Raw genomic sequence first — 27,208 nt, 5'->3', positions numbered from 1 at the left:
GCTAGCATCTTGGATCCAAAGAATAAACACTTTGATTAAACCCTATATCGTACATTGCTAATATTGGAAATGGGTGATTGAAATAATAAAGCAGTTTATTCATGAACTTTAACTTTATTCTGATGACTCGGAAAAACATGTCTGTACTTTTCGAACAGCTAGAATGAGACTAACTTGAACATCCAACAGAAAGTTGGGGTCCGCTTTGCTTTTCAAAACCGTTTATTGTCCTGCATGGCGATAACAATCTTTTGACTTCGAGTGGCAAAACCCAGACACATCTGGTTGTTCTATCACCTTTGTTTAGAATATGTCTCTACAAACGTTGGGCATTTTTGATTGTACTTAATATATTTTACTATCTTAACCTTAGTCAAAAGCGTACAACACTTAGACGACAAATAACGTCTTTGCGTGCCATTCTCGACGTCCCTAGATTAACCGTCGCGACTCCGGAAGGATTATCGAAAATTATTGACGCAGTCCGCCAACATTTAAGCATGCTCGAATCGTTACAAGTAAAATCTGATCACGGATTGATCAGTTGGCTCCGCGAGAGAGCACTTTCATATCGTCTTTCTTTGAACAATTCGCTGTTTGGCACTTGAAACATTTTGCGCCACGATTTTTCAAAAGACAGTTCGCGCTCTAGTGATCTTCCATACCGCAATTAAAACAACGATTAATATTTCTGTCAATCTAGTCTTCTTTCAGTTTTTTCTCTCCTCGGCAAAGTTCAATTTCCCGCTGCGTGTTAGCCCGTTCCATCTCGCTCCTCACACTAGGAGTGATGCTTGTCGCCCCCGACTCTTCAATTACGTCTTTCTTGTAATCTGCTGAGTCGGTTGCATTGTCTTTCACCCAGTTACCCGGTGGATCAGTTTCCATTAGTCGGTCTATTAATTCCGATTTCACACCCGATGAACTCAGTCCCAAAACTCGCAGTTTTTCCTTCAACTCTGCCACGGAAAAGTCGCTGGCAGCTCTCATCAGCAAACTTATTGTAGAAAAAGAAAATAACTCTTAATTCTGTCTGTCACTATGAGTACTTCAATGCCACTACTTAATTCTTATAGTCTCACAACTTTTACTGTCACAATTATAACTATCACTCCTGCTTTTAATCCTTATTGATCACTTTGATCTCAAATAATTATCACTTTTTCTTTACGAACGAAAGTAACTATCATTTTTTCGCACGGACAGGCGGATGAGCCCCCAAATTTGTAGAGATTTTTAGTAAATAGGGATATTTTAGAAAACAAGAATATTTAATAATATTAAAATAGAAAAGAAACAAAATGAAACCACAGTAAACTCACTCTTTAACCTCTCGCACAATTTCACGCTCTCTCGTTCCACAAGGCTCTGCTCTATTATATATTTCAATTCCCGAACCGACCTCCTCACACACACACACTTATTTATTCCAGTACCAGTATTTTCAGTCATTTTCGTCTGACCTTTATAATTGTAGCTCCAATGGATAGCTGACATTCTTCCGATTAAAATGAGTCCAAACATAATATAATTTGAACTATATTTACTCTACATGATTCATTATGATTTACCCTATGTGATTCATTATGTATTTATTAGATAACGTAAATATGATCCGATTTACGTCGTGTTTGGACTCATTTTAATCAGAAGGATCTCAATGATCCAATGGTATAATTTTCATAAAAATAAGTTGAAAAGTAATGATAATGAAATTTTTGTTATTGCATGTTCACATTTTTCACTCGCGGCATCTCTTTGAAGTGCCGTACCTCGATTTCAGTCAATTCATCCATGCCTATTGTTGAATACACTTCACCTTTTAAATGATAACTTTTCGATCGAAAACAAAATAAATTTACGTGCTAACCGTGAAGGCTGTTAGGGAAACGGGTAAAGTAGTAGGTTCGTTGAACCACGCCAGCTCGAGTTCAAATCCCGTCAGGGGCTAGTTCATTCATTTTTCTCTCCATTTTTTTTTGTTCTTTTTTGCTTCTTTTTTTTTAATTTATTATAATTGCGTTATATATATTGTATTATTTACAATGTATGGGATGATACATATCGTAGAAACACGAAAAACATAAGTGCTTTCGACAATATGAACATTTAATAAAAGCTGATGCATTGCAAGAGCACTTTGCTTTTCATACACTATCCGGAAAACATACTTGGTTAGCATTCAAAAAAACCAATCTATCGGATATTAATTTGGTCATATACCAAGAGTACCTGATCATATCTTTAAAAATTGGTGCGCATAATTGGTGATGAATTAAGGAATGTATTTTTATTGCATCCTCCCTGGTTGATAATTCGCGGCCGGTTTGTAAAATTTCAATTGAATTTTGTAATCTTTTTATAAAATTCTTTACTTGTCGGAAAAAGTAAGCATCACAGGGTTGGCAATACGGAATACAATGTGGTGGAATAATTTCTAACGTTGATGTACAATTTCCATCATCGTCTGTAAAAATGCTATTAAAATAAGCAACGTCTGTCTGTCCGCCCCATGAATCCAGAATTAAGAGGAATTTGTTATTCCCACAATATAGACTGATTATGCGTTGTACAAACATTGCAAAATGATTTTTTGTTAATTTTCCGGATTTAGACGCTGTAACGATTACGTTTTTTTTCTTGAACACGAGGTCCAAAATTGCCTTTTACCTCTTGCATGCAGAGGAAAACGTGTGGCAGCAGGCTTCCTGCTGCAGTTAACGCATACTGTGCCGTATAACTATGCGTTACTTTGTTGCAATCTCCGAGAAACACTTCTATTGCTTTCTCTCCTCTATATGTTAAGCTTCTATGTACGTTAGTACGATATTCACAGCTTGTTTGGTCTGTATTTATTACAAAATGAGGGTCAAAAGGTATAAAATGAGATAATCGTTTTTGGAACTTTTCCGCTTGTTTCAATATTTCTGTTAAATCTAGAACATTTCTGGATTTTATATAACGAGTTACTTTTCTTTGTGCTATTTTATAAGTAGCTTTAAATTTTGTAACCCACGAATCAGAAGCCGTAAAGTGGAAGTTTTCATTTTGAAATTGTACAGCTGCAGATGAGGCCCACTGTTGCAGCATTCTGGTTGTTACAGGTTTTTTGTTATTTCTCGCTTCTATAAAACGGTCATGTGTGTATTTGTTTATGTAATCATGTTTTTCTTTAATTCCACTTCCTCCTTCAATTTCTTTTATCCAGCGATTCAAATAATCTTTTCGTCGAAGTGCTTGGCATCCATGGCGTTGTAAAGTCTTTAAACTCCAGTTGGGATGTTCTTTTGCAATCTGAATAATTTTAATTTTAATATCTATCGGTACAAAATCAGATATTTTAATTGTTTCCGATTCTTGTATTAATTCTGTTTCGACTTCTGGTGACGAGATCGATGATGTTGATGATGATGAGCTTGTTGATGACGATGATGCACTTATATTTGGTGAATTTGTTTCTCCACCTGTTGTATCTGTTGGATCTTCTTCAGGTAAAGATTCATCCTCCAAATACAATTCTTCTTTATTTTCAAAATTACACTCTTCCAACACTGTTATTATGCATTTCGCAAATTCTTGGCCTATCAATTCGGCTTTTCTACCGATCTTATCAGTAGGTAATTCTTCTGTAAGGCTTAAATTATTAATTATACGGCGGCAAATCTCTAAAGCGTCTGTAATCTCTTGCTTCGTATAGTGCATCAAAATTTGTTCCACTTGTGATTCCATTTTTCATCTATTATATGTATGTATGTGTATATATGTATACGGATGAATATAAGGATAAATATATGGATTAATATAAGGATAAATATATGGATATATATTGTGACCCTTTCCGGGGGTTCACTCTATACCGGATTCTCTTCGCAGACTCTACTTTACAATATTCTCTCTCTCACAAACGTTGGGCGCCAGCCACTCGCTGTGGCGATTAGGATCAAAAAAAAGGGGAAAGGGGGGTGGTTGTGGGTGTCTTACAGGGGATAGGTCTCGGGGCACTTACGTCCGTACAATACTTCGCGGGGGAGTACGCAAGGAGGATTAGTGTGGGAAGGGAAATCTCTAGGGTCGGAAGGGGTTCGCAGGAAAGTTCGTCTACGTTACGCGAATGAGGAAAACTTTGTGGTTGGAAAATTAAAAGGGGGACTCGTCTCTATGTCGAACAATGCGCGGGCGGAGAAAATAGCCGTTGCCTCGATCTCGCTAATACAATAATTACGATAAGGGACTCACCCCGAATCTCCTCGCACTCTCTCGCTTGATCGCTCTCGCAAAATTTTACACTCTCGCTCTCGATACTCTCTCTAACGCGTAGCCTCAGGCTCAATTGACGTCGCGGGATGGTTTTGGGGGGGGGGATGGGACTAGGAAGGGGGGCCTCTTCCGGCAACGGGATAGATCGATTATCGATCTTCGATACACCGGTGCTCGGGGTCGATGGGGCTGGCGGATATCCCGCGATGACGGGTGGGTTGAGGTCTTCGGGCTCGGCGACAGATGGCTCCGGGTGGACGTTTTGCATCAGTTGGGCAGCTTCGTCTATTTCTCCGAAGTCCCATGTTGCTCCGTTTCCTTGGAGGAAGGGTTAGAGGTCTGTCGCCGGCCTCGTAGCTCCTTCTGCGGGTATTCCTTGTAGGTCTTCCGTCGCCTCCATCGGCCCGCCACCGGTGAGCAGGGGGAAAGGGTTAGATGAGGGAAGGGTTACGGGTGGTTTTGGGGTGGAAGTGTAAAATGGGAAAAGCGCAGCGATTGTAACGGGGGGGGCACGGGTGTCACCACGTTACAATATATGGATAAATATAAGGATAAATATATGGATTAATATAAAGATAAATATAAAGATAAATATATGGATTAATATACGGATAAATATATGGATAAATATAGGGATATTAATATAAATAATGAAATCTACAACAAAAACTATTCAAGCAATACGGAATACTGTGAAATTGAAAGTTACTGCACGCTGTTTTTTTTGAAGACTGACTGCGAAGCAGGAGAACTGATGTTCTAATTCTAAAAGGAGAGGTTTATCAGTGTTTTGTTCGTTATACATTGTTGGGAATTGAAGGAGGAGGTGGAATTAAAGAAAAACATGATTACATGAACAAGTAAAGAATTTTATAAATAGATTACAAAATTCAATTGAAATTTTACAAACCGGCCGCAAATTATCAACCAGGGAGGATGCAATAAAAATACATTCCTTAATTCATCACCAATTATGCGCACCGATTTTTAAAGATATGATCAGGTATTCTTGGAATATTACCAAATTAATATCCGATAGATCGGTTCTTTTGAATGTTAACCAAGTATGTTTTCCGGATAGTGTAAGAAAAGCAAAGTGCTCTTGCAATGCATCAGCTTTTATTAAATGTTCATATTGTCGAAAACACTTATGTTTTTCGTGTTTCTACGATATGTATCATCCCATACATTGTAAATAATACAATATATATAACGCAATTATAATAAATTAAAAAAAAGAACAAAAAAAAAATTAGAAAAAAACAAAAAAAATGGAGAGAAAAATGAACTAGCCCCTGACGGGATTTGAACTCGAGCTGGCGTAGTTCAACGAACCTACTACTTTACCCGTTTCCCTAACACAGCTGCTGAAAATCATTGTACTAATTTAATATTTAAGGAAATCAGAGAATTAAAATATTAAATATCTCCTTAAATATTGAGTATTGACAAAAACGGCCAAACATGGGTCAACGTATTTTTCATCAAGATTCACCAGAAAAAGCTATATCAAAATCGATGACCCAACAGCTGTGAGGCCTCCTTGTGAGTGCGAGAAAGTTCGCAATCTCTGAGTTCGAAATCTCGATCACAAGTCAGACTCGTGATATTCAAGTTTGGCCTAAAATTTTCATCACGAGTCAGACTTGTCAAAATAGTGCAAGGGGTTAATTATCGATTACGTAAAGGAAGAAGATTAGTCGAGTGTGCATTTGGGATTTTATCACAAACCATCAGAGTTTATTGTAGAAAACTCATAGCTAATTCTGAAAATGCCACTACAATTATTTTAACGACATGCATTCTGCATTATATTATTAAAAATAGTCGATCTTAAATTGCGAAAAGAATTTGGAATACATTGAGACAAATCATGTAAACAATCTACGAAGACAAGGTGGAAATGTACTAGCTGAAGCGTTTCAAACGAGGGAGCGCAGTCCCGCTCCAGGAAAATATTCTTCGTGAGAAATCGAGACCGGACCGGGACTGGAGCGTGATCGAACCGGAGCTAGAGCGGACGCATAGTGTGTATACCCTCATAAGATTTACATTGGAGTATATTTTACCGGACCGAGACCGGAACAGGACCGAACCGCTAGTGTGTATCGGGCCTAAGAAGCGACACTCTGAGAGAGAAACTACTTGTAGAGAGAGACAAAGTGATACAACCTATTTAAAGGTCCATTCGGCAATCTTCGTTTGTGGCCGTGAACAGTCGTGAACGCGCTATCAGTTTGTACTGTGGATTTACGTACATACCCTATTTTGTGGAAACTTCTTTATCAGAATGCTCCAAAAAGCAAGAGTTTATTTCATTTCAGACCGTCATAAACCAGGAATTCTATTTTACTTCGCACCCATGAAGGAAAAATATGTATCATTTATGTAGAAATGTAACTGGTTTTATTCATCCTTGTAACAATTTTCCTCTAGAATATTTATTAAAGTTATTTATTAGATTAAAAATTGGTTATACACTGTGATCCTTTTGGGGGTTCACTCTATAATATAATTTTCGTTACAAAACTCGTTACAATCGTTGGGCGCCAGCCACTCGCGGTGGTAATCGAAATCAAAAAAAGGAAAGGGGTATCGGAGGTGCTTACGGGGGATGGATTTCGTGGCACTTCCGTTCGTACAGTACTTCGCGGGGGAGTAGCAGTGGAGGACAGTCTAGGGTAGGGAAAAATCTCGGGGGGGGGGCAGGAAAGTCTGTGTACGTTGCGCGTCGAATGGAATGATCAAAATTGGGAATTTTAAAGGGGGACTGGAAAAGGGAAGGTTCGTCGAAATCTTTGAATATGATGCGCGGGCGGAGAAAATAGCCGTTGCCGGAACTCAGAATGCCTGATCACAATTTTATATAATGCAAGGGACTCACCAATGGTGTACTCCACACACACACACACTCTCTCACTCCTATACTCTCTCTATATATTATCCAAAATCGCTATGGTTGCTTCTCAATAAATCGCTATACAAAATCTCTATTCGCTATGGTTGCCTAAGGCTCATTGACGACCGCTGCGACGACGAGGCCGTCGCGGGATATTTTTGGGGAGGGGGGGGCCTCTTCCGGCAACGGGATAAATAGATTGTCGATTTATCGATTTACCGGTGATCGGGATCGATGGGGCTGGCGGATGTCCTGTGGCGGCGGGTGTGGGCTGAAGTCTTCGGGCTCGGCGACAGATGGCACCGGGTGGGCTTATTCCGCAATCGTCTGGGCTGCTTCGTTTGGTGGTTTCGAAGTCCCGCGTTGCTCCCTTTCCTGGGAAGGGTTGGGGGTCTGTCGCCGGCCTCGAAGCTCCTGATAGGGTTGTCCATGTCTGGGGCCTGTCCGTCGCCTCCATCGGTCCGACACCGGTGGGCAGGGAGAAAGGGGTAAGGTAAGGGAAGGGTTAGGGGTTATCTTGATGTGGGAATGGGAGGTGAGAGAAGCGCAGCGATTGTAACGGGGGGGGGGCACACGTTGACACCATGTGACAACACTTAAATATAGTAATAGGGATTTTAAAATTTGCGTTAAAAGAGATAGAAGACTTCATATTGTATTAAATTTGTAAATATTGTAATGTCTTCAAATATATTATCCGAAACTTTCCCTCATCCTATTGTATAATTGTGTAATTTCTGTTCAAATATATTTTCTAATATTATCATTTTATTATATTTCTTACTTTCCCACTTTTCAATTATGTAAAATTAATGTAAATACTTCGATTAATAATATACAGAAAAATTGACGATGCAAAAAGGTTTCTAGTTATAAAAGATTGTTATGAAAAGAAAGTATTACATCCAATTCATTCAAACTTCCTGCTCGTTGATACAACCCATTTAAAGGGACAGCGAATCGTCGACATTGCCTATACCCTCATAGGCAGTATATCTACTCATAACACAATTGATGCTATAATTCCCTCGGATTCTCAGTAGATCCAAAATCTGCAGTTTTGTTTGGCCTCATCACTCATTGTTTCGACTATTAGGAAAAGCAACAGAGTGAGGATGAAAATGAGGTGGAATTGGCGTCACCGGTAATAAATAAAACAAGTGAGATACGGTTAGAAAAAAGAAAAACAACTTTAATCAATCAAAACCCAAAAACTCCACGGGTACCAGCTGTAAAAAACCCCAGTCGAAAGTGGGGAAAAAGCCTGGTCCCAACAAACAAATTATAGTAAATGAATATATAATAAAAATGATACAAAAAAACATATAAAAGTATAAACCTTATGAAAAAACTAGAGATTATAAACTAGCATGCAACTGAATGATCATTGAATGATTAATAATAACGCACGATCGAGAGCTCTCTTACAAACCGTAGCGGGATGGTGTCTCGCCGACGTCGCGTTGCAGCAAACCGTCGTGGTCCTCTCAAAACCAACAAATCCTAATCACAGGAGGCGTCCCGGCAACGAGGACAAAGTGACCGTGTACATACACGCGTCACCAACAGCACGGCTAGCCAGGTGGGCAGGATCAGCCGATCTGTACCGTTTAACAACTGCACACAGGTAGCCGTCTTGGACCATTTGGATCTTGCATGGAAACAGTTTTAAATCCAGTTTCAGAATCTTCTGAAGCGATGTTCAGGCGATGCCTAATTGAGCTGAGCGACGACGGGTAGAGGCAGATGGATCCTCGAGATGGAAAATTAAGTGTGGGAGGTGGGTCACTGGTGGTTCACGCCGTCAGATAAAAGCACAGCTTGTGGGCCACTGGCGGTGGTCCACGCCGGGTTGAACGTGTTAAAAATGTGGAGTGGTCCCTTTACAAAAATGTAGACCTCCACTTTTCTAAAGTTTTAAGATTTCAAAATTTCAGAGTTTTCTACAGTTCAGATTTTCAGAATTATAAATCTTTAAAGTTTCAGAATGTAAAGGACATAGCTCACTTTAGAAGAAGGTTCTAGTTACGCCAAAGTTGACCTGGTGTTCATGTTCTAAGCAATCGTATATCGTTAATCGTTAATTGTTTATTCTATAAATGATGAAAACTATATAATATAAAAATATTTAGCAAAACAATATGATTGCATACGCGTACGTAAATTAGCAGGTAATAATTTTAAAATTTATGTAGATAGTAAAGCTGCTGCAGAAGAACAATAATCTTACATTATAATTCTAAATACTTAACTATACATTTCAAACATTTTGTCGAATAATTTGTTACTTTTCGGAATAATGAGTTTAATTGTACATCATACAACTAAATCATCAAGTTTTAAATCTCGGCCACTACATTGCAGTATGCACTCTTCTTTTTAATACAGAAAGATAAATTTAAAAAGTTACAAAATCTTCTTTCAGAGCTCTGTGAGAGAATACGTGCCAATTTAGAACAGTACTTTCATTCTTTTAATTATAGACGTAATTCTCGCAGTAAAGTTAATAAGCATGGAAGAACGAGTTTATAATACATAACTCTTTCCTCTTACTTCAGTTAGTGGAACTACCACATATAATAAGTATTCATTAATATATGAGAATTCGTTTTTCGTTAAATTTATTTTTAATATTCAACATTCTGAAATTACTGAGAGGAATATGTTGGAATAATTCTTCATTATAAGCTTTTTCATCGTTATCTTTTTCCGCCGATTTTTCGTTGCAAACTTCAACATTATTAGTAAAATTACTAAGCTTTGCTCAAAAACATCAAAAAGCTTTAAAGCTTTTTTGGAACTCTTTTCTAATTATTTACTGGGATTTCATGCACTTAACTATCACTACATTCTCGTAATTTTTAATAATTTCAAATAATGTCTCTCGTCTGAAACTAAACGACGTTAAAACTATAGTTTTACATGTGAGTGAGGAATTATCAAAAGTGTCTTCTTCTACACCCTCGGTTTACAACTCGTACGATCTTTGCGAGATGCAACTATGAAACTCCTTTCTTCTACAAAAGGAACTTATCTTTTTGATATTTTTACAAATCGTATTTTCTGGTTTTTCAAGCAGAAGCTTAATTAATATTTTGCTTACCAATTAAATGATTTACTTCTGCACGTACATATCTATATTATCTGATTTAATTTTATACCGTGGGTACAATGAAAAATAAAATTAAACACGAATACACGCAAAAATAATATTATTTCTCTTGAATCTGACATGATCAAGAAAGTTACTAAATTTTAATTTAATCCATTTTACGATCACGTTTTTATTAAAGTTTCGTTGACGGTTACATCTTACGAGACACTTTCGTTGACAAACTTTACGTCGAATAAGAAAGTTTTGAAGTTACTAATTAAGGACATTTATACCGTTCTTTAAGATCTTGGCACACAATCTTTTCTGATAAAAAATACTATCAGAATTAAGTTTTTATAAATATGTTTATGGAGATGTTACGAGCCGGAGGGGGCGGCTGCGTAGCCGGGGCTTAATTTCGGTATATGGTATTTGTTAATGGCTTGACCAGTGTTGTTATTAACACTGGGAGCCTAAGGAAGTAGACGTGGAGACGAACCTACGTATGGCTAACATAGGGAGCTCCAGGAGGTTGGCTATAGTGAACGAACCTACGTATGGCTAACGTAGGGATCCACAGGAAAGGTGAAGAGTGGAGGACGAACCTACGTTATGGCTAACGTAGGGAGCCGCAGGAAACGTTAGTATTAGGTCTCGTAACTTGATTGATGTACCTCGAGCGGTAAAGGTACACCTTAGTGGGTTTTTGGATAGTAAATATAATTGTACAATAGTATGTAAGTTAAAATAATATGAGTTTATTCTCTATTCCGGGACCTTACAATTGTTGTGTGTAATTGTCGCGGTGTTCAATGAATTAAACTCTAGGTTGTAAGTTCTAAATGATTTGAATAAATACAAATTAGTTTCCATTCTGCGAAGCAAGAATCTAATCCTTCTCGGTTTTCACGAACGCGAGCAAACGGGGGCGGACTACGATTAAAATAATGCTTAACAGTAGAAAACGTACTGTATAGTTACTGTGAGTGCTTGAAAGGGACTTGAATACCCGATCTCGCAGAGTTTCCTCGTTGCTGACATTATCCGTAAAAGAACGTACTGACGTATAACGAACTGATTCTAGACTTCAACTAGATCCGAGGTGCCCTTGTCGTTACCCTTTTTATACTCAAAAATTAGAGTAAAAAGAGCGGTGGGGACTGACTCTACGTGACCCGTAGGACCGCGCCCTTGCTTTGCGTTGGTCTCGAATTTTCTAGAAGACGGTTGGTGTCGGGTGCACCCATCAGATTCCATATAAGGAAATTTTTTGAGAAGGGTTTGTAACACCATATAAGGAAATTTCCGAGACGGATACGTAACAGAGAACATGCAAGCAGATGGTATGATTTATGCAGTGAATACAAATTTAATTAATACAACAAATTGAATGTCGTTGGGGCTGTCGGAGGTGATTTTAATTGCGTCGAGTATTTTTTAGGTTTTTAACACTTTTTTGAAGTAAAAGATCATTCGTGTCAACCAAGTTATTGCCATGTTTACACAACCACTTATATTTTTACAAACCTCGAAGGACTTCACAAATTCCACTGCTCCCTTAATTCATTTTTCTGATTTTAACTTATTAATTATTCAGTACAAAAATATAAATTTTAATAAAAAGAATTATGAGAAATAACTCTTATTCCTACACTCGCCTCTGAAATCAGGGAAAATGAAGATTTAAAGCAGTAGAGGAGAAGGCGTTCACAGTCGTTGTCAGATACTCTATAATTTGCAGACATTATGCCTAATTTACAATAGGAATTTTCATATCCTACAAAGAACAGCATTTTCTCAAATAAATATGTATAAGGTAATAACGCGCTAAAATGAGTGAGGGGCTTGTTTTAAAAGTTGGTTCTGAAATAATTACAGTAGGGTAAGCAGCCCAGTAGATGGACAATTAACCCATTTGCATCATATAGAAAAGTGGAAAATTGGTCCTTATCGCCAAAAATCTGTTTTAATTTGTTTTCAATTTGTAATTTGCAAATTTTCAACTCCAGTGGCGGAAAAACACTCCCAGGCCATGACGTGCCCAGTGCCGTATTTCACTGTAGGCTGACTTCTCAAGGCTGGTATTTGGTTTCCGCCATAGAATTTCCGCCATAGTATATAGCCGGATAAGATGGTCAAAAGTGCCCCCAAACCAAATTCGACTTGCTATGAACCATTCGATAGGTGATTAAAAAAAACCAGTCTGTGCCAAGTTTCAACCCTGTATCTCATCTGGGAGGGTAGTTACGGGTAAAAATGTAATTGCGAGGTTTTTGGCCAATTTCTCCGCTTTAATGACATTCGAAAATTCTGAAAAAAATCAGAGACATTTCTATTTGTGGCACAGTTGAAAACTGAAGCCGTGAAAAATCAAAACCGTCAAAAAATGCTGAAAAATGGCGATTTTGTATTGAAGGAGATGAGGTCCTACGATCATATTTTTTTTATAAGTGTATATTATTGATACTATCCTCAATTTTTTTCAGATTTTTTGGAGAGGTGCGGCATAGTTAAAAAAATTAAAAACCGATTTTTTCGCTGTTTTTTGCGTGTTAGTTACTTATAGTCTAATCGCGCGGGAGTGGGGATGTCGCCGCGATGGGGGCCCGCGATGCGTGACGCCGATTCGCGGCTGTCGTCGCATTTTCGGTACGTGGGCTTGAACGCGGCAAACCCGAAGAAAATCGTCTACACTGCGGCAAGGAATCCCTTTGTGTTAGCGCAAAAGACCGACAGAAATTGGTTCGTTGCGTGGCATTACAGTATTGCCGCGTGACATGTTCGCGCTACCGTCCAAACGAACGAATATGTATTCGCCCAAATACGTTCGTTCCATGCCGTGTTGCTGCCGCGTTGAAGCCGTGGCGCGCTCGTCTGTACCCAGCTTTACGTATCGTTGAGGGAATGTGCGCGCAGTTAAAATCTGCGATCCATAGTCTTTCCATAGCCAATGTGCGATCCATAGACTTTCTATATACAGTAAAACCTGGATAAATGCAACGAAAGAATGCTTGGATAAGTGCAACATCGCTATCCCCTCCACTTGGGGGGATCCCCCTAGACGAACCGAGCCGCTCGACGAGAAAACCATGTAATATGATCCGACCGTAATATCGGTGTGACTAATACTAATTGAACGATAAAACTTTTTTATTTTTTACTTTTTCTTAATGAAACTTTTACTAACGCATTTGTGAGATTTTTCTGATTAAAATGACACCAAACATGATATAGTTTGAATTATATTTATAAACAATAGTAATAGAATAAACAACATAGAATTGACACCACGACTGAATATAAATGATGTCGGCTGAATACAAAAGATGTGTACAGACACAGAATCGGCATGTCGGCTAAATACAAAACATGTGTACGGACGCAGAATCGACACCTCGCTTGGATAAATGCAACATTAAATGCCCAGAATCGACACCTCGCTTGGATAAATGCAACATTAAATGCCCAGAATCGACACCTCGCTTGGATAAATGCAACATTAAATGCCCAGAATCGCCACCTTGCCTGGATAAATGAAACCTTTGAAACCAGAGCCAACACCGCGACTGGTTTTGATTTCGATCTCTGTTGCTTTTCGCCAACCTTTAACATCAATTTTAGCAAGTAATTATAATTGAAACTATATCGTGTTTGGTACCATTTTAATCAGAAAAATTTCACCAATGCGTTAGTAAAAGTTTCAATAAAAAAAAGTCAAAAATAAAAAAGTTTTATAGTTGAATTAGTATTAGTCACACCGATATGTTTCGGCTCTTTCCTTTCATCATCGGACCTCTCTCTTTCCGCCACTGTCTGTCCCTTTCTACGTTCACGCTTGGCTGGTCGTCACGTGTAACTCGAGATTCGACACCTCGCTTGGATAAATGCAACCACTGGGCCCCAATCTTGGTTGCATTTATCCAGGTTTTACTGTAGTATAAAAATTGAAACCTCTGTAACTTTTGACTCCGACCACTGACAATGAGACGCACAAATACAACGGATTTGAGCTAGCTCAGCGAGGCCTTTCTAATGACGTATAGAGCGTATCTCTAACCCTAGTAGTTTTCAAGTTGAAAAGTGACACGGATGGACGTCTTTGCGTTTTATGCATATATAAAATTATATAAATAATGTAATATAAGATTTGTATTAGTCACAGTGTGTTCTACTGCTTAGGCATAATACTATTGCGCCGGATTTCTTTGTATTGTTTCTTTATATTGTCTGTAGGAGAGCGAGAGAAGGTAATCGAAATACTTCGAAGAATGGTTGATGTAACGTTTTATTTTTCTTACCGGGGACTCCTCATACGATTAGGCAGCCGAGTAACCGAATTTGAATCCCTGTCACCTGTTTCGTATATTTATATTTACCTAGCGAGGGGATCTCTTTCCACGATCAATATAACCAATCATAGTAATTATTCTTCTATTCGTCGACAGATAATAGGTGGGAGGTCGTATTTCGACAATCGGACGACGACGCGACGTTCCGAGAGCGTCGACTAAATGCAACGACACTTACATTTTGTGAAAGGAAGGAAACTACAATATTTATTTTTTTGTTTTGTATACTTATTACATCATCTGTTGGTATAGGGGAAGGTGGGGCAAGACGGGACAGTTAAGGTTTATTAATGAATAAAACACAGGTTTGTCCAATTAATGAATCCACTTTAATTTTTTATTATTTTTTAAATATTGTAGTTTCCTTCCGTTGTAATACGTTCACAAAATTTTATATTACCTTTACATACACGTTAACGGCTTTATCATCGTTGTCGAAAGCACACGGCCAATGGGCTCATTTGCCACATCTTTAGCAACTTATCCTACCTTGGACAGAATCTAAATATAATCCATTGCAGTACAAACATGGTAAATTTTTTTTTCACTGTTGTCGTCTTCTTCTGATATTATTTTTACTCGTTTTTTATCTTCTTTCCTTTGTGTTTCAATTCCATATTTGATGTTTTTTTCTTGCTTCTATTTTCTTTCTTTTCTTTTTCTATGTTTCTTTTTTTAGTAACATCTTCCAAATCATTTTTGTATGGCGCCTGGTAATCATTTATGGTTTAAATCACGCGATAAAAGATGTACCCCGTCTTGTCCCAGTTTCCTATACCCCATCATGCCCCTTGCCGTCTCATCGAAAGTAAATCAACGTATCACTTAAACATTGTTTACAAAAATATAAAATAACATTCTTATCCTATGGTCTGTTAAATTCTGCGTCAGAAATACATAAGTGCATAGAACTTCTGTTATATTTTAATGCCAATATCACTCCTTAAAGGATGTATGAAAATAATAAGTCGCAAAAAATTGAATTTTTCCTTTAATTTCAACGTGAAACATCACATTTGGTTGAGCTGTTGATTACGATCAGCTATGGTGATAACATACTTAATACGTATATTTGATTGTAATTAAAACGTTTCATTCACGAAATAGAAGGGGTACCCCGTCTTGTGCCCCACCTTCCCCTATTTTTATCCATCGTTATATGACCACGAAGTAAGATGCAAGCTGAAAAGAAGCATCAGACTCATGGTTGGGAACCTTTAAAGGCTCAGTGAATTGCGCGAATTAACTATACTCTCTTGTAAATTGTATTATAGTATGTATAGATCATTTATACATACGTATACACATAATAAGAAGTATCTCCATTAATACAATGAGTACAAGAAGTCGTGAATAAGGGACAGGGTTTATAAGAGAATTTTCCAAACCCATTATATTATTATTATTATTATTTATTTTAATTTATAGTCGCATCAACAGCAAAGGTCATTAGCGACTTAGCCCCACAGGCTCACAATTTTAGTGGTACAAAATAATCAAAAATGAGAAGTAAATAAAGTAATACAAATATAAACATAAAATAAATATAGATGAAAAATACAATAAGTATAATTCTAATACATAATAAAAATAAGGTATATTAATTCGGTGAATGGTGTGACGATATTTATCTTCAGTTGTCCATCATAAACTATTAATAATTCCTATGTCGTTGCAGAATCTAATTATTGTTTCCTGGTACAGTAAAAGCTGGATATATGCAACAAAAGTTTGGCTGGATATATGCAATATCGCTATCCCCTCCACTTGGGGGGATCCCCCTAAGCCAAACCGAGCCGCTCGGCGAGGAAACTGTGTAATATGATCCGACCGTAATATCGGTGTGACTAATACTAATTGAACGATAAAACTTTTTTATTTTTAACTTTTTCTTAATGAAACTTTTACTAACGCATTTGTGAGATTTTTATGATTAAAATGGTACCAAACACGATATAATTTGAATTATATTTATTTATTAAAATAATAATAAAACTGTACATATATATAAGGCAGGCCGTACACCAAAGATACATCAAACACGCAACATGCAACATGCAACACGTCGCATGTTGTGTACGAACGTAGAATAGGTATCGCGGCACGGTACAAACGATTTTTACGGACACAGAATCGATACCAAGACTGGATATATGCAACGTTTAAATGCCCAGAATCGACACCTCGGCTGGATATATGCAACATTAAATGCCCAGAATCGACACCTCGGCTGGATATATGCAACGTTTGAAACCCGAGCCGACACCGCAACCGGTTTTCATTTCCAATCCTCCTTTGCTTTTCGCCAACTTTTAACATCAATTTTAGCAAGTAATTATAATTGAAACTATATCGTGTTTGGTACCACTTTAATCACAAAAATCTCACCAATGCGCTAGTACAAGTTTCATTTAAAAAAAGTCAAAAATAAAAAAGTTTTTTGATTCAATTAGTATTAGTCACACCGATACGTTTCGGCTCTTTCCTTTGATCATCGGACCTCTCTCTTTCTACCACTGTCTGTCCTTTTCTACGTTCACGCTTGGCTGCTCGTCGCGTGTAACCCGAGATTCGACACCTCGACTGGATATATGCAACGCCTGGGTCCCAATGTTTGTTGCATATATCCAGCTTTTACTGTACTTTACTGAGACCAGTAAATTCCTCAGGTCGTTCTCGATGTTAAATTTCAATTTTCCTAAATTGTACTTATCACATTCAGTGATAATATGATCAATTGAGAGCATCACATTGCAAACTTCACACACCATACGCGGTCCACCATTCTGAATGCACGCATGAGTCAAACGGGTGTGCCCGGATCTTATCCATGTAATAGCGACTTGCTCTCTCCTATTAAACTCTTGATTAGTTTTGAGATCGTAAAAGTTACTGATTGACTTATGGAGAGGGCTAGCTTTGTAATTCTTCCATGACTTATTCCACTCAAGCTGGCACAAGGATCCTATATGATTGGTGATGTCCAGAGTAGAGTTGTAAATGGCATGACTGTTAGGGCGAAGGGTGGTAGCCATTTTAGCCCCGAGGTCGGCCATTTCGTTTCCGTAAATACCTTTATGGGCGGGTATCCATGCAATAATTATTGTTTTCCCTAAATTAATCAAGTCATTATACAATTCTTGAATTGCAACATACATTTCGGTGGTCTGCCTAAAATTATGACATCTTGCTAATGTGGAAAGAGAGTCAGAGAAGATGATAAATTTGAAGTCAGGCGAGTTAGCAATGAAATTAAGTGACATGAGAAGTGCATATGATTCGGCGGAAAAGATACTGTTGAAAGAATTTAATCCATGATTGATAGATTCCTCCTGGGTGAAAACCGAGCCTCCTGTTCCCAGATTATTCTTGGAACCATCAACATAGATGTGTTTAAAGGAGGGGTAATTAGCTCAAAAAGCATTAAATCGGCCTCTCCAATCCTCGTCAGATAAATCCATTACTTCACCAAATTTAAGCGAAGTATCAACAACTGGTGTTTGAAGCAACCAGGGTGGATCTTTGTGGAATCTATTTTTCTCCATTGTGGGTAATGTATAATTGATATTGTCGAGATAATTTTGAATTCTTAGCCAGGGGGGATCATTACCATGTTGACGATTTACCCTGGACTGGTTTTTAGGAAAAATGTCATCGTAAATGATACCATTCCTCGAAGTCGCAGCTTTAATAGAATACTTAATACTAAGTAACTTCCTTCTGTGTTGAAGAGATGGTTCACCAGCTTCAATCAAAATACTACCAATGGGACTTGTATGAAATGAACCAGTAGAAATCCTCAGTCCTGTGTAATGAATTGTATTAATTTTATTCAATAGAGTTGGTTTAGCAGAATTGTATATAATAGCTGCGTAATCAAGTTTGGAGCGTTCAATCGCTTTATAAGCTTGAAGAGGAACGGTTTTCTCAGCTCCCCAGTTACTATATGCCAATGATTTTAGTATGTTCAACCTTCTTTTGCAGTTGTCAACAAGGTTGTCAATGTGATGGCTCCATTTCAGTCTACTGTCAAAAATTAGACTAAGAATCTTCGTAGAAGAAACTACTTTTAGAAGATTAGTTCCTAGAGTTAGTGAGGGCGGCTGAGATCTACAGCGATTGGTGAATAGAATGCATTCAGTCTTGGTGGATGAAAACTTAAACCCAGATCTTTTAGCCCAGGCACTCAACTTGTCAAGGGACAATTGAATAAAATTTTGAGAGGTACTAATAGATTTTCCTCTACAAAAAATAGTAATATCATCAGCAAACACTCTTGTGATTGTTGGAAGTTGTGTGATGCTGCACGCTTCGTTGATAGCAATCAGGAACAGAGTAACGCTAAGAACAGCCCCCTGTGGCACACCGTTTTCAATCACAGTTTCCTGCGAGAGGAAACCATTAACACGGACCCGGATACTCCTATTGCTGATAAAGTTGTTAATGAAATGCCACATATTACCAGTAATACCCATTTCCCTGAGATTGAGCAGAATTTTGTATCTCCACACCATATCACATGCCTTCTCGATATCAAGGCTAACAGCGAGTACGTGCTGCTTATTGGCAAAGGCTTCACGGATCCGCGTTTCTAAGCTAATAAGGTGTGAGATGGTGGAGTGGCCAGTTCGAAAACCGAACTGATTGTCAGCTAAGAGATTATTGCGCCCGAGAAACCATCTCAACCGAAAATTGATGATCCTCTCAAGGATCTTACACATATTACAGGTAAGAGAGATAGGTCTATAGTTGTTGGGTTTAGATGAGTCTTTACCAGGTTTAGCAATAGGGATAACAATCGCTTCATTCTACTTTTTAGGGAACTCATGATTAGACCAGATGACATTAAATATATCAAGAAGTATTTTCGTTCCAATAGGAGGTAAATTTTTGATAAAAATATTAGGGATATTATCGGGACCCGGGCTAGAGTTTCTAGATCGAGAGATAGCTTCATTGAGTTCCCTCTCAGAAATAGGGGTATTAAGAAACGGATGATTGAGATCATCGGTTACATTGATTATTTCTTCTTCCAGGTTACCTTTACATAGTCTGAAGTCCTCATTATAGTTCATCGTACTAGAATTATTTGCGAATGTGAGTGCAAATATATCAGAGATCTGCTGAGGACTCGAGACAATATCATTCTGGTTGTTCACAATAAACTGCGTGCTGCAACCCCTCCTATTGCCCCTGATTGCATTAATTTTATTCCACACTTCTTTGGTGTTAACATGCTTGGTTAAGGTTGAGACAAATTTCATCCAGTTATTCTTTTTACTCTGTTTAATAATTTGCCTGGCAGCAGCACGCAACTTTTTAAACTTAAACTGTTCTCTTCTGAATTATGTCTTTTATAATAATTAAAGGCTCGTTTAGAGTTTTTCAGGGCTTCCATGCACTGATCATTCCACCAGGGAACAGGCTTATGCTTTTTCGGTGGAGAAGTCACTCCAATAGTCTCGTTAGCCGCCTTAATAATAACATTAGAAAAGGTTTCGGTAATACTGTCAATATCATTAAGACAGTCCGCAAAATTAAACTCTTGCAGATAGGAATTAAGTCGTTCCTTATATAGGTCCCATCTAGCGTCATTCAGCTTCCATCGTGGGACAAATGAAAAAGTGCCATGATTATTAGGGATATTGAGTAGCTGAATATAGATAGGAAAGTGATCACTATCGTGTAGATCATCCAGTACTGCCCAATCCAGGTTATGAGCGAAATTGGCACTACAAATCGTCAAGTCAATACAACTAAAGGTACCTCTGGATACATTAAAGTGTGTGTAATGGTCAGTATTTACCAAAGTAAAATCTGGGTTTTCCAGTATGGTACCAATAATATCTCCACGGCGATCTGTTGTCACAGAGCCCCATAATGTATTGTGGCTGTTAAAGTCGCCAACTAGAACGAATGGTTTCGGCAGTTGTGCAATCAAGTCATTTATTTCGCTCAATTGAAAGATGTAACTATTTGGTAAATAAATGTTACAGATGCATAACTTAATTGGAGCTGAAATACATATCGCAACCGCTTCGACACTAGTTTGAAGTTGAACTTCAGTAGCTACTGCTTCGTTTCTAATATAGGTAGCTACCCCTCCACTGGCATGGTTAACATTGATTCGATTTTTAACAAAGCACCGATAATTTTTAATTTGTCCAGTAGAATTGTTTTTAAAATTAGTTTCCTGGAGACACACTACCATAAGTTTATAGTCTTTTACCAGTAACTGGATCCTCTCGAGCCGAGCAAAAAAACCATTAACGTTCCATTGAATAATGCTATTCATTATAATTGTACAATATTTCAAAAGCAACTTATTCTTTATTCGGAGATTTCAGGCTCAGATTCTTCGGTGTCTTGATTTGTCAAACCTCTTTTTAATTTATTAAGAATTCTTGTGAACCTGCTTTTAATAGATCGCTCATTAAGGTACGGATAAAGATCGAATATCATATTCACTAAGGATTGAGTATCACTTGTGTAGTCTTTGGCAATGCTAATAGGATCACCAGATCCAAAAGAGTTTTCTAAAAAACCTTTAAATTGGTCAAAGTTAAGAATAAACTTTCCAGGAGAAGATTGGATGACTATCTTAATTGGTTCGATTAGTTCATCAATTGATTTGGTTTGGGTTCCATCTTGGCCTGAGTTAGCTATTAGTTTTTCAGTTTTAGCTTTCTTCTTTGGCTTAACTTCCTTTTCCATTGACAAATTGTCTTTAACCTTAGTGTGTTGTGATGACCCCGCTGAACTTGTAGAGAGAGGTCGTTTAATGGGAGACGGATCATTATTCATATGAATTTCTGCAGTTTGCAAGGTACAATTCGGAGAGACAGACGATAAAGGTGGAGATTCGTTTGCGGCATACGGACAGTTGTTTTCCTGATTACTAACGGCAAGCACGGAATCATGAGTACTAATGTCATTAGAAGAAAGGACTTCAGAGGTATTAATAGGCCGAATAGTTGTGTTTTCTTGCATAACTTCCACTACAGGTTCTTCACTGATAGTAACATCATTGTCCATTTCATTAACAATTAATTTATCATTTGTATTTGGCACGCTTTTAACAGTAGGACATTGTCTCGCGATGTGACCATCTTTCTTGCACAGAAAACATTTGAGTTGGTCTGTAGACGGGTAAATCCAGTATGTGGTATCGTCGAATCTGATCTGTATACTATCCAGAAGTTTGTTTACATCATCTGGGTGTACAAAGACCTGACGCCTAAAACTAAGAATATGCGAGTAACCTTCATCTGATAATCCAGCTCTTAGGAATGACACAGCAGACATACGTCTAATGTTTATGTCATTCAGAACGTTTTCTATAAACGAGTGCGGAATCGTAGGATAAACATTGGACAGTATGATGCGTACATTTTTAGTAATAAGAGGACGCATTTCAAGACGTTGGTTATTAATCAATATTTGCGAGTGTTTAGCCGTCAAATCGTTTACAATGTCTTTACTGGCTAAGAACAGACAAATTCTAGCATTGGAAATTTTAGAAGCAAATCGGATGTTTTCCGGTTTCAATAATTTTCCTACTGACTTAATATAATCTTTCAGCTCAATGCCTTCTTTAGATTCGATAACTATTGCTTGATCTCTTTTAGGAAACTGACTATTTTGAGCAATACTTGCGTAAATTGCATTCTTGTTCTGACTTGATTCATTCGTATTAGCAACTTGAGATGTAGATGGTTCAGTATAGTGAATCATTGGATGACCCCTGTAGTCAGAAGTCATCTTGGCGTTTAGGTGTCTCGTAGTACAAAAAACCACACAAACTGGTGGTCACACTTAATACTGATTGATTCACAAGTACTCGATATATGGCTGATTACACACTCTACAGATGAGACAGAAGTAATGAGACACGCAGAACTAGCGACACAACGTAAACAAAAGAGAGGTTAACGTCCGATCGCTTTGACTGCTCGTCGAAGACTGCCATTAAATTTTTAAACACTTTGTAGCATTTCTTCGTTTATGCGTTCATTATATCCGCTGGTATAGTTCTTTTAATTTTAAATGGTTCCTGGTTTATTTGAACAAACCATTCTTTAGCATTCTCGAGTAGAAAAAATCATGTGACCACAAGTCTGGTGGCCATGGTGGATACAATCCTTTGATTTTTTGGTCGAGAAATTAACGCAACATGTTCACTGTGGTTGCAGCGGAATGTACCATTGCACCATCCTGTTGGAACCAACAATATAGTTCCGCAATGAAATAGATTGTTTGTTAATGTCTTCGTACGTTACAGCCGTGGCGGTGACATTAAAAAAAATTAATGTAATAATTTCTTTGCGCGAAATCACATACCATATTTCAAAACCTGATCATCCAGGAACAATCAGCTTTTATTGGAATAGAATATTATACCCAAGGTGTGGTTTTCTTTTTTGTTTCTAAAAATTTTTAAAACTGTTTAAAATCTTTTGATATTTTCGTGAGACTGTTTAAAACTTTGAATAATATTGAGGGAGTGAATTACCTATACGGTTAAGAATTTTTTCAAATATTATACCTGAATACTTTTTTGTGCGGAATACAGTAATTCCTCTGAGATTACGATTATGGTCTCATTCCCACATTGCGACTGCGTCTGGTCCCGCGCCTATGCGTGCGTTATTCCTGCGCTTATGCTTTTCTCCCTCGAGCCAGTCAAGCAGTGTAACCCAATGCCCGCCGCGGTTCTTTTGATCTGAGTTGACACCTTAGTAATTCGTAATATTGCAATATTATTTTCTAATTTCAACGATTTTTTGTCTGAAACCTTTTTTAACATACTTTTGAGATTCTTCCGATTAAAATGAGACCAAACACGATATAATTTGGAGCATATTTGCTTTATTTTATGTACAAGGGAACATCCCCAATGCGAATTTTTTTTTGTCCATATAGTCCAAATTATGTCATATTTGGTCTCATTTTAATCAGAAAAATTGTAGCAATATGTTAAAACAATTTGCATCTAGAAAATTCTAAAAATAAGAAAGTTAAACTGTTGTTAATTTCTCGGCTACTACCAGCCTCTCATGCTATCTTTCTCTTTTACGACCCTCCTTTACTACAAAGGCAAGTCGCGGCGACAGAGTCTTGCCGCGCTGCCCAGTCATAGAATTTCGAGTCTCCTCTATCGTCATTGCAACATTTCGATTCCGACCACAGTCGCAGTCTCGGAGGAATTACTGTACTCCGAATCATTGATCTGTTACAAAAAAAGTGAACCATTACCACATTTTTGAACTTCCGAATTAAACTATCCTCCGAATTCAACTTTACGAAATTCAGTAAAATCTTACTTTATTATTCTTAATCTTTCTAAAATTGCAGTAATTATCTACTGTAGAAACAGGAACAGCAGGTGTTAGTAAGTGAAATTAATTAATTATCTTCTCATAATAGGGGAAGAAAAGGAATTCATTACCGTGACAGCACTATTCTTGCGCGCTGTAATCAAATGATTGTTCTCGGGAAGGTTCTAACTAATGCGATTCTATTTGACGTATATGGATTCAATTAAATCTAGTAAAAACACTGTAATTAATTACAAGATCGATTCAAGGATTTATTTCCTTATGTCCGTAGACTTGTAAAAAGGGGAATGTGGAGGTTTAATGTAAGGGGAATCTAAGGAAGCGTGAAAACCACGAATTGGTATTTCATTTCAAAGGATTACAATTAGGTTCCTCTAATTATCGCTAAAAGCTTTCACGGTCGCGTGTTCATGAATTACTTACCTGTACGTACGTAATAATCCAGGGACTCATTCGCTAACGTCGACCGGGCGGAAAACATTGCCAGCCGAATAAAGGTGAATTCATTAATTGAACGAGAAGAAGGTGATTTCTCCTCCATCATGAAACTCTAGATGTATTTCAAATGCTTCACAACGAACGGAAGTTTAGTAGAGGCATCGTTATTTCACTTTACTTATTTAACCCTTATGCATCGTTCAAAGTTTTATTACCCTTGTTCACAGAAAACAAAATTATAATAAATGATATTATATTCGGTGAACATATTCTTCAGAAATCTGTCAGTCAAACAATTTTTTATAAATATTATACAATTTTTTTATTAATCCTTGTGCAGCGAAGTCTAGATCAATCGAAACTCAAACTTGCGAAACATATACAAGAATGTTAACCTAAAAGTTAAGTATGTAATTTTTAAACGAAAGGGTTTCATACATTGGAAGAACAATTTTTAAAGGGGCAGTGTAAAATTTACGAATTTAAGTAGGGACTATCTCCATGGTCCACCATTCCAGTATTAATACCAGAACTACTGGTGTTCAGTGAGCACTTATTTTTATATTTTAAAATTGAAAATAAAGTAGGGAAATAAATAATGAATGCAACCTACAACGGTATATAGAATTATTGTCCATCACGAGAAAAATTAACATACATTTCAGCAAAACCACCTTAATAATTTCTGTCATTTAAAACAGAATGTCTAATAAGACCCGTTCTGACAGGTTTTATCATGTTTTATTACAAAATGTAATATTTAAAAACCAGTATTCACAAACCTTGATTATTAATTAGCAGAATTAGCGCTGCTTGGACACCTCATTGTCAGATTTACAAAATTGTTTTATAATGATAAGTACATACACAATTTAGGGTTATATTCAATTAATAATAATTAGGTGTATCTCTTATCTATGAACAATAGTAATATTTCAAAATTGTATTTATGGTAGTTTATAATTGCATTATCTGGCGTGTATCACAATTAAAAACATATTACAAATTAGATGTAAGGATCTTATTTTTTTTTATATGTTTTATAACAATTCTGCATGAATTACAATTTTATTATAGTGCTAGTGTCGTCAATACGAATGGAATTATGTAGTTGTTTTTTTAAATTCGCAAATTTTGTAGTTCTGAGTTATTCGAGCAACGTTAAACTTTATTAACTTGTAATTATAAAAGGAAGGTCGTATGTTACTGAAAGACGACCCACACTCCCCAATTTGGAATAAATAGATATCTTAAGATAGAAATAGATGGATGTATAGATACACTGTTAGCGTGCATATTGTAGTAAAGCATTGTATTTAAAATCATTTTAAATTTAATCTTCTTTTTGTGAAAGTAGTAGTAGTGTAAATCAGCCTGATTTACATGTCCTACTAACAGTAGGTTACAAAAATATTGGCGCACTGATGTTTCCTTATGATAACTCCTATTAAGAATTTAAATCTCGGAAATATTGCAAAATGACATTATGTACAAGAAAAATAATTATTTTATTTGTGAACCTTTTCGTGGGGGTACAGTCTATACACTCTAAATTTTCTTTACAAGCTCCGTTGGACGCCAGCCACGGTAGAGTGGCAGTTCGAAAAGGGGGAAGGTAAGGGAATCTCGTGGTTTTACAATAGATGGGGGTCACGCGACTCGACCATATCTGGCCGTCACAGGCTACTCGGGGGAGTACGCAAGGGCAGGAGATACGTAGGATGGGAATCTCAGAGGGGGAGGGTACCAGGACGCTCTTCGCGTTACGCGATCGGAGGAGAACTAAGTGGTGGAACAGGGTATTTTCGGGGGTAGAACAGTAAAGGGGGCCGGTGTCACGATTTACAATAGCAAGGATCATACGCGGAACGCACCGTAGTAACAATAGGGGACAAACCTGTTTCCTCGTGCTCGCACACACACTCACTCGGAATAGCGTACGGCTTTCTCAAATCGCTTTTTACAGATCACGTTCTGAGATCGGTTTTCTCAATACTCGCCTGCTCAAAGTCTCAAAATCTTAATCTTGCCCTATCGCCGTCAATACGAAAATCTTAATAATTCACTGTGTAACTCCTCTGTGAAACATCGTGGGTATTAAGCTGTTACAGTCCCTTTGAGTACCTTACTGTGGTAAGTATTCTTGTTTTAGGTGTCAAGAAATATGTAGAATTTTTGTAATTAATTGGCAATTCGTTGAAACACTTTTTGGTTTTCCGTAGTTGACAGCTTACTGGGATACACTGGACGATGTGTACTACCTCTCCTGCTGAGAAAGCCATGTGACCCGGTTCCTTTGTGATTGCCAGGGCCATTTCTTCTGACGCAATATGTATGAGTGACGAGGCATTTTGGATCACTTCTTTTTCTAGGCAGCGCAGCAGTTGTTTAACGACGTCTTTGTATAGTTGCGTTAACTGCGTACGCAAATGCTTTTCCACGTAAATAAATTTCGAATTTACGTAGGTAAAAATATCTAAATTCTCCACGGAAGTAGTTTGTGTCCGGGGAAGTTTTCCTTCTTGATCCGTTTCCAGGATCAGCAGTTTTGGGTGTTCTGTCTTCGTGAGGGTGTACCCGCAGAATGTTACGTTGTGCGTTGTGGCCAAAACGAATGTCGCGACATCCGACGTGACTGTATAAAGAATGGGTCCACTGGAACCCTGAGGTAAGATTTTTGTTGCCCTTCTTTCGTACAAAATGTTGTACTTATTGAAGTGACGATATTCCGTCAGTGACGTTTTCCAGAATGTTTGACCGGCTTCGGGATCTAAACACGATTCGTCGCGGAGTCGATAATGATATCCGGATTTTAGGACCAGCTGATTCGATG

At 37.6% G+C, this 27,208-nt stretch overlaps 1 protein-coding gene across 3 annotated transcripts in view; it reads left to right on the top strand.

Moving 5' to 3' along the window:
* Positions 1–27,208, top strand: part of Invadolysin (leishmanolysin-like peptidase, invadolysin) — a 1,079,802-nt gene that overhangs the window by 208,948 nt on the left and 843,646 nt on the right. The window lies entirely within an intron of this gene.

Source organism: Osmia lignaria, chromosome 11 (assembly GCF_051020975.1).
Source record: "Osmia lignaria lignaria isolate PbOS001 chromosome 11, iyOsmLign1, whole genome shotgun sequence".
Lineage (NCBI taxonomy): Eukaryota > Metazoa > Arthropoda > Insecta > Hymenoptera > Megachilidae > Osmia > Osmia lignaria.
Note: the sequence above shows the minus strand (reverse complement) of the source record. Positions and strands in the feature narration are given on the sequence as shown.